This window comes from Microtus oregoni, unplaced genomic scaffold, assembly GCF_018167655.1.
Source record: "Microtus oregoni isolate MIOR12 unplaced genomic scaffold, Mior012 000063F_ref0000156, whole genome shotgun sequence".
Classification (NCBI taxonomy): domain Eukaryota; kingdom Metazoa; phylum Chordata; class Mammalia; order Rodentia; family Cricetidae; genus Microtus; species Microtus oregoni.
Genome location: NW_024543873.1, coordinates 1,099,638 through 1,108,848, shown reverse-complemented (window position 1 = coordinate 1,108,848; position 9,211 = coordinate 1,099,638).

Sequence of the window (9,211 nt, the reverse complement as noted above, 5' to 3'; positions counted from 1 at the left end):
TATGAGTGTGGATTAAGTGAGGCCAGAGAGATATTCAGTGTTTCATAACTTACCTGTGTTTAATTTGTCCAAGAGTCATGTGGGAAGACACTCACAAGTGCACATGGTTGGCCCTCCACCTTTGTAAGTTTGTGGAAAGCCGATGTAGACAGCAGCAAAGTTGAACCTTCATGTTCCCCCATGCTGTGTTTAAATTATCTAAAAACAATGCAAAATTGTCATGTCAGTGTTATGAGATGTATGGGGCTGACAGCTTTAAAGGGTTAATTTTGTTACAATTAAACAAAAAGATTAACATTGAGCCCATTTAAGTTAATCGAGTAAAGAGAATGGGATCAGGGGATGTTATTCAAAATCAAAATGCAGGTTGGTACTGAGGAGAGGGCCCGAAGGATAAAGCTCTTGCCACATGAGTCTGAGGATCTGAGTTGGGACCCTCAGCATAAAGTTTAGCAGGTGTCAGCTCACCTGTAGTCAGAATCTCTTATTCAGGAGGCAGAGACTGCAGATCCTTAGGGAGATCTAGATTAGCTCAGTTGCTGAGCTGAGGTTCAGGGACAACCCTGCCAGTGTAAATCATGTGGGGAGCAAGCTAAGAAGATGCTTGACTCTGACCTTGGTCCTCTGCATGCACGAGTGTGCATTTGCACACAGATACACATGCAGATCAGACACCTTTGCAAGTTTTTATGTGTTTGCAAATACATAAAAAGCAAAGGTTCCATGCCATGGTCATGTGTGTCTTCTGTTGACTAACTTGAAATCTGAAAGTATTCTTTTTCTTTAAAGGAGACCATGTTGAACATGTGGGTTTTTTGGAATGTGGGAAAAGATAGAGCTCACTTTAAGTAAGAGCTGTAGATATCTTATTTTCAAATAAATTTCTTTCCTCCAGACAGTAAAGACTAATGTTTAGATCATGGGATAAAAGCTCAGGCCATGAGCCCAGAGAAACTGACTGCTCCATAGCAAATGAGAAAGGGGAAAAGCAGTACAGAGTGCTATTCATGCTAACTTCATTCAGCATGGATCAGGGCAGTCTTGATGTAAGCAAATTCCCTACCTGCAGCAGTAGCTTGTGCAGAATAGCAGTCCTGCCTAGGAGCCCCTGATGGCTGACATCCTAACACCACTAGGTGTAAACTACAGTGGGACCAGGCTCAGGTTGGAGAAACTGGTAGAGAAGAGGGAGATTCCCCCAGGATGGAGAGAAAGAGAGATTGGATAAGAAAAGCTGAGCAAGTGAGGAATTCTCCCCCTGTCGAGTTGACAGGACCCTGTACTTCATCTCCAGAGAGACAGAGGTGCTGCAGCCCCAGAGACTGATGTGAGGAAGCTCTGGAGACACAGATGCATTGGAGCTTCAGAGAGGCCAATGCATACAGCTCTAGAGATGCTGATGAATCGCAGCTCCATTGAGACGGATGATGCACTGCATCTCTAGAGAGACTGATGGACTATCACTCCAGAGCCGTTTGTACTGCAACTCTAGAGAAACTGATGATGCACTGCATCTCTAGAGAGACTGATGGACTATCACTCCAGAGCCATTTGTACTGCAGCTCCAGTGAGAGTGATGATGCACTGCATCTCTAGAGATGCTGATGGACTGTCACTCCAGATACACTTGTACTGCAGCTCTAGAGAGACTGATGATGCACTGCATCTCTAGAGAGGCTGATGGACTATCACTCCAGAGCCATTTGTACTGCAGCTCCAGTGTTACTGATGATGCACTGCATCTCCAGAGGGGCCAATGCACTGCAACTCCAGAGAGGCTGATGCACTGGAACTCCAGAGAGGATGATAATCTGCACCTCTAGAGGGCTATGCACTACAGGTCTAGAGCCTAATACACTGCAGTTCCAGAGAAGCTGATGAACTGCAGCTTTAGAGAAGATGATGCAGTGCAGCTCTAGAGGATGATGAATATCAGCTCTAGAGATACCGATGTACTTCATATATAGAGGCTGATGCACTATCACTCTAGTGGCCTATACACTACAGCTCTAGATGCTGAGGAACTGCAGCACCAGAGAGAGGCTAATGCATTGCAACTCCAGAGAGGCTCATTTACAGAAGCTCTAGGGGCTGATGCAGTGCAGCTCTAGAGGCTGATACACTGCAGAACTAGCAAGATTTGCTAGAGCTAATATGCCAACAGTGACTTAATTAATATAGTTGCTTTGTGATTATTTCGGAGCTAAGCTAACTGGACAGCTGGGGCTTTGATTGAATTCATGGAGGCAATCAATTCATTGTTACAGATCACATTGCTGTCTGGAGGTTCAGCCTAAAACCTGGTATAAGGACAGAGCCAAGGATGCCCTTCATGTTGGGCAGGAAGTAGGGCATCACTATCAAGCTTCAACTCTCATTGACACCACAGCTTTTGTCCTGAGCCCAGAAAACTTTAGAGGGCATGGAAGAGGGCCAGGGCAAAAGTCCATAGGTGATAGTGACATCCCCCCTATTACCAACATGATGGAAGCAGGAAGTCCCCAGATATCTGAATGATTTGTTTGAATTGGCTCATTTCCCTAATCCTATAGATGACAACATCACATCTCTGTGCAGGCCTCCCTTGGAGTAGTGTTAGCTCTAATAACACTTTGGGAAGGATGTTTGTTTGTTTGTGCTGGGGATAGGCTGTGACTTTGCACACTCTTTTGGCAAGTGTGATTCCTGTAATCACCCCACCTGCTTAAGGTGCTGGAGCAATAAGAAGCCGTCCATCGATCAATGATGAGCTGAAATCATGGGAATATAGCAGTTTACCGAGGAGAAATTTTGTGTTTTGATAAAGAAAAATATGCCAGAGTAAATCCAGAAACACTGGAACAGAAGGAGAAGATGCTACAGGTAGAAAAAGGAGAGGGGAATGAGAAGGAGGAGGAGGAGGAGGAGGAGCCTGGGAAAGAAGGAGACTGTTTTCTGACAGTGAGGGGAAGTAGGAAGCAGGTATCCCACTATCCTAAGTGGTGAATCTCACAGCACCCCTTGTCCTTCCTGACATGGGTGTCTTGTGTGGAGCCCCACTGGGAGTTAGGATTGAGGTGTCTGTACAAGGCAGTACAATCAAGTGTATTGTTGTGGGGTGTTGTGTTGACTTCATTTTGGTTTTTGACCCTAAGTACAGAAAATAGATTTTTGTTCCTTTAGAGTCATCCAGCACCTTTGTATATTCCAGTTTTTCTGCTTGTTCTTCTGCTTTGATCCCTGAGCCTTGAAGGGAGGAGGTTATGAAGACATTCCAATTAGGATAGAGCACTCCATAGTTGTGAGCAGAGATGACCACTTACACGGTCTATAGCTAATGGAAAGTCTTTATTCCAGCTGACTAGGATGACACCCATGCATCTGGGCACCGAGCCGTGCCTCCAGGTGTCCAGAACACGGGGGTTGTAAGGGCATCTTAAAACTTAGATTTCCTATCATCTAGCTCAGCAGAAGCAGAATCCTGTGCAGAAGTAAGCAGTTTGAAACAAGCTGTTTACTGAAGCTAAGATAGCAGTTAGCTGGAGGATGGGTTCATACAAACAGGAAGTTTTACCACAGCTAAGTTAGCTAGTATATCCCTGATCTTTGGTCCCTAGAATAGACTTAATTAATTTCCCGTGGGATTCTCCATGACAGATATCAAAGTCTATTTCTACCTGAAATGGCCTCAACAAGAATAGAAGATGGAGGAACCTCTTCACTGGCTTAAACTGTCACATTTCCCATTAGATCACAGGGCATGAGTCCAATCACTGACTCGTCCTGTTCTATGAGGTCATAGTTGTTTCTAGGGACCAGTAATTTTCTGCTTGAGGCAGTTGGCCATGCAGGTGAAGATGCAGGGTTCCACCGTTAGGCTGAGCAGGACAAGAATCAATGGTCTAGTTCATGCTGACACTAAGCTATAGGGATCCAGTCACCAGAGATTGATAACAGTGTCCTGATCTATGTCTTCTTTCTTTCCTTCCTTTCTCTCCCTTCCTTTTCCTCTTCCCCTTCTCTTATCTTCTGCTTTCTTTCTTCTTTCTATTGACTAATCTTGTCCCCTCACTTACCCTTTCCACCTTCCCGTCCTCTTCATCCCCCAGTCCTTTCTCCTCTATTTATTTAAAAAGCAGTTATTCATGTATGCACTGCAGGGCACTGGCAGCCCATTCCCAACACCTCATCTTCACTATCCTCTCCTCTCTTAGACCAATAGGCTGCTGAATTTTCAGCAAGCCTGCTGAAAACCAGACTTGGCCCAGGCATTGGCCCATCACTTTGCAGCAGCTTCCTTTCCTGTGCATAGGAGATTAGAGGCCTCTATGGGAAGACATAGAAACCTCCACAGTCACCCAGCAAGGACCCTGCATTTTTGTAGATCTTTCATGGATAAAATAGTACAGGGTCACAGTAAAAGAAATTAGTAATATATTCAGCTTTCTGGCTCTTCAACTTAGATCAGAAATCTTGGGATCATCTCAAACAATCAAATTTGAATAATCTATGGCAGTTGTTTCAGCTGTTCCTGCACCTATTTAAACAGAACCAGAATTGGGACCCATTTGGCATTTGTTAATATAGATTCAAGGCCAAATATGAGGTCTCCCATCTTCTCTATTATAGGCATATATCATGAGGATTACATAGACAAGAATTCATGCAGTGGGATGTGACTTTCCAGAGAGTCAGGGGAGATATCATTATTCTAAGCAGTAGTTCAAGTAAGTCAGACAATTCAAGGGAATGATGAGGTACCTGTTCCTTGGCAGAGAGTGTGTAGATTGTAAAACCTAAAGACCATTTGATATCTGGTCTTCTTCATATCCTGATTTATTGATCCCCGTTCTCTTTCTTAGAGCCATATTTCCCATTTCCTTGAAAGGGCATAAGACAGAAAAGGTACTAGCTAATGAATTTCCCATTTCCGGTTGTTCTGAATTCCGACTACTAGGGCTGGGGTTGCATAGGATTTTGTGTGTCCTTGTTTAGAAAAGTCTGGTCAATCTAAAGCCTCACTGGCATTTACTGTTACACAGAGTTGTGTTTTCCACTTGTGATACTGACTGTTGAATACACTAAAGCCATCTCTTTCACCATGTTATTGCAGAGCTGGTTTAAGAAAAGAAGAGGCCAATACAGGAAACATCAGCAGTCTGAGATTCTCCAGTGTGCATCTGCTGATGGCCAGGACACCTTGCAGTAAAGCTTTTGTAGGAGTCCTGAAGCATCATCCTGTCCAGGCCTCAGATGAAGACAGGATCTCCAGGTGTCACTGACACCTTCTGATGGCTGTAACACCTTATCCCTTCAGTAATAAAGAGTTGTGTATTCAAAATATTTCATGTCCTTTTTGGGGGTCTGTAAGGTGTGGATGTCCATTATTGAGAAAATATTTAAGAGAAGATAAAAGAAAGGGATCAAACCCTGAATCATCTTTACTACTCCACAAGTCACAAAAGTTTCTCAAGACCGATGGCAATCCTCACTCAGATATATATTCTTCTCTGTTGTCACACTGTACCATCCTCACCTTAACTCGACCCTGTGGGAACGAACACCTAAGAACAGGAACAGGACAAGTCCCCAGTGAGAAGACTGTTCACAATGAAATCTGAGTTTCCCCCAAATCTATGAGTTCACCCTTGTACTACAACAAATACAAAAGACTACTTTCTGAGCATTCGTCTGAGGGTAGAGTGACCAGTCACCTAGGCTGCCCCCAGGTCTCTTCACTGTCCCTCCTTTCAATGGCACAGTTATGGTACTAGGAGTCCTCCTGACACAGATCCTACTGTTTCAAAGGAAACACAAGAGCCCATTCCATGCCCATTAGAAAGAGGTTTCCTCTTTGCTCCCACACCTAGCCCAAGATGCACAAGAGGCATATTGATCGATCCTCCCAGTTAAGGCAGGAGAGGCAAAGGATTCTCAGCAGATTCACCATGCCAGGTTAGTGGAAGACATAGGATGCAGACTTCAGAACATGCAGGGAGCAATAGGCTGTGTTAGCCCGAGGGTGATTTGAGGAGAGGCAGTGTGGAAAGCCTATAGAGAGTGTTATGCCTGAGTTCTGGCAGGGAGGACACATCAGGATGGCATTAACATGATGTTGTATGTCGTGGGCTTAGAACACATGACCTGTGAGAAATTTGCCAAGGCGTGAGCTGCTTTTGATGCTGTGACTGCTTGTAGATATGGCAGACTCTAGAAAAGGGGGTGCAGCAGGATGTGTTAAAGCCTCTTTCTAAACTGAGTACCAGTAAGGGGGGAATCTGGACTTTGTAATAGAGAAGATGGGTAAACAGGGCTGAGTACTGAGGGCACACATTCAGAAGTCTGGTGTGACAGAGGAGGGGCAGATAGACTGGCTGTTGTACAGCCTTGTATTAGTAAAGTTTGTGGATTATAAAAGCACTGTGGAGAGATGTAGGACATGAATCCCCACAGCAAGAGTTTCCAGAGGACAGATAATATCTGTACGGAGTGGTTTTGTGTGTCTTGACACAGGCTAGAGTCATCAGAGAGGAAGCAGCCCCAGTTGAGGAAATGCCTTCATGAGGTCCAACTCAAAGTCACTTTCTTAATTATTGATCAACATGCAAGAGCCCAGCTTAGAGTATAATGTGCCATTCCTGGGCTGGTGGTCCTGGGTTTAGTATAAGAAAGCAGGCTGAGTAAGCCATGGGAAGCAAGCCAGTAAGCAGCTTTGCTCCATGGCCTCCTCATAAGATCCTGTGTCTGTGAACCTTCCCTGTTTGAGTTCCTGTTCTGACTTCCTTGAGTGATGAACAGCAATACTGAAGTGTACATAAAATAAAACTCTTCTTCCCCAACTTCCATTTTTAATGGTGTTTTGTCAAAGTGACAGAAACCTTGAGACAACATCCTTCTACTCAAAGAGGAACTGGGAACTCTGGTGCTGGGATTATAAGCACCAAGGTGGATGCTGTATTAGGGACATATACAGGACCTAGAAGGAAGGTAGATTCAGGCCAGAGGTGGGGTATATGAGGTGGAGCTGGTGAGAAAGTCTCCCGCTCTTATTATAGTCCTGAGAAACTGACAGTGCCTGGCTACACAAATTAGGCCTGTGTATCAGAGCCCTAAAAATGCAGAGGAAGTTTCCTCTGTAGAGACCTAAGAACAGTGAGTAGGGGGCCCATTGCTCCTAATTAGGTCCTGGTGTATGGCCAAAGACAGCACCTGCAGCTTTACATTCCAGGAGAGGAGGGCACATACGTGTCTAATATACACATGAGGAGATGACCCCATTAAGATCTGTCTTCTTATCCCATGACTGTCATTCCCACAACAAAACATTCCAAAGCAACACACATCTCTTGGGGCCAATCAATTCCCACAATAAGGGCATAGAAAGATGGCACAGTGAATATATGACTATGTAGGATTCCCCTCTGTATGTTGAGAATACCATTGATTAATAAAGAAACAGCTTTGGGCCTCTAGTAAGTTATATGGAAACAGAGCTAGGTGGGGAAAACTAAACTGAATGCTGGGAGAAAGAAGAGCAAAGCCAGAGAGAAGATATGTAGCTCCTCCAGCGATGCATTCCAGAACTTTAGCTGTTAATCCAAAGCCACGTGGCGATACACAGATTAATAGAGATGGGTTAGATAAGGATATGAGTTAGCCACAAATATGCTCTGGCTATTGGCCACAAGGCATTGCAAATAATATGGTTTCTGTAAGATTATTTCTGGGCTGAGCAGTCAGGAGACACACATGTGGCCTTCTTGCAACAACTATAGACCAGTCATGCCCTTTCATGATACATTTTTCAGAACCTACATTGTCTCGCATCTTCCTGTAACTCCAGCTCCAGGGAAGAGTACACCATCATCTGGCCTATACAGGTCGCTGCATGCATACATGTACAGACTCATGCACATTATTAAAAACAACATAAGATTTCAAAAAGAAGGTCCAGATTGACAATTCTAGGCAACAGATTTTCATCCATGGGTCTTTGTGTACCAGGATCCCTCCTGCTCCTGCCACCATCAGCAGGTGCCCAATGCACCATGGTTTTGATGTATGTATCTGGACAGGGACACAGCTGCTGTGGAAGTTCAGAAAGTAATTCAATTCTTTTGTTTAATTTCAGCTCAAAATTCCATATCACACAACATTCTAGCAAGGAAATTGGGGCAACAGGATTGTAAAATAGCTGGACACATTACTTTCATATTCAGGTGTGGAGAGAGGGGAGTGCATTTGTGCTTACTACTTGGCTTCCCTGATGGAAATTTATTCAGTTTGTATACAGTTCAATATGCCCTAGCTAGGGAATGGTGTCTCCAAGCTGGGCCAGATACTCCTTTAACAACTAACTCAGACAATCTTCCTCAGATCATCCAGTGTGATAATCTCTCATTGAGACTCCCTTCCCAGGTACTTTGTCTAAAGATGACAATTAAAGCAAACTATTGCAGAAGGTCAAGGTGCTTGTCACCAAGACAGCAGACCTAAAATTCATCCCCAGGATTTACACGATGGAAGAAAAATCAGCCCATGAATACTGTCCTCTTCTCTCCACACTAGGAAGGGGGGTCCCAATAAATGAGCGACAATAATAAAATAGTAGTGACTAATAATTCTACTCCACACTACAATTCATGTGCTGCATGAAAGAGCTTGCCTCGTTGGCACCAGGTCCTGATTTAATGTCTAGTCCCTCAAGAAATTTGAAATATTGTCATTGGCAGGCACAGGTTTCAAACGTTAAAGAAGGTGTCAAGGAAAAGTATCGATGTTTCTGATCTTCACAGGGGCTGTATCTGCCTCTAGCCCCAAGCTTTGTCAAGACCCACACAGCAGCAAAGCATAGGGCCTGCCTGGATTCAAGAGATTAGAATTCCAGCAGGTTACCTTCCTTCCAATTTGATCTAGGCCAGCTCAAAGCCACTTCAGACAGTGCCTCACTATCCTTCTTTCCCTAGATGTTGGGCTCAGAGTTTGACTCTCACAGATTTACTGAGATGAAATCTTTCCTCTGTTCTCCCAGCTCGATGTGATCTCCTGAGCACTGAGCACTGCTAACACAGGGGTCCAAGACAGGAGACCGTCCAGTGAGAGTCACAGTGGTTTCAGGGCAAGGCGGGCCTGAACCTTCATTCTGGCCCAACCTAACCTAAATTTGCAGCAGTTACTCCTGAGATTGAAACAGTCCACCATACAGGTTTGGAAGCTCATTAAGCAGGGTGAT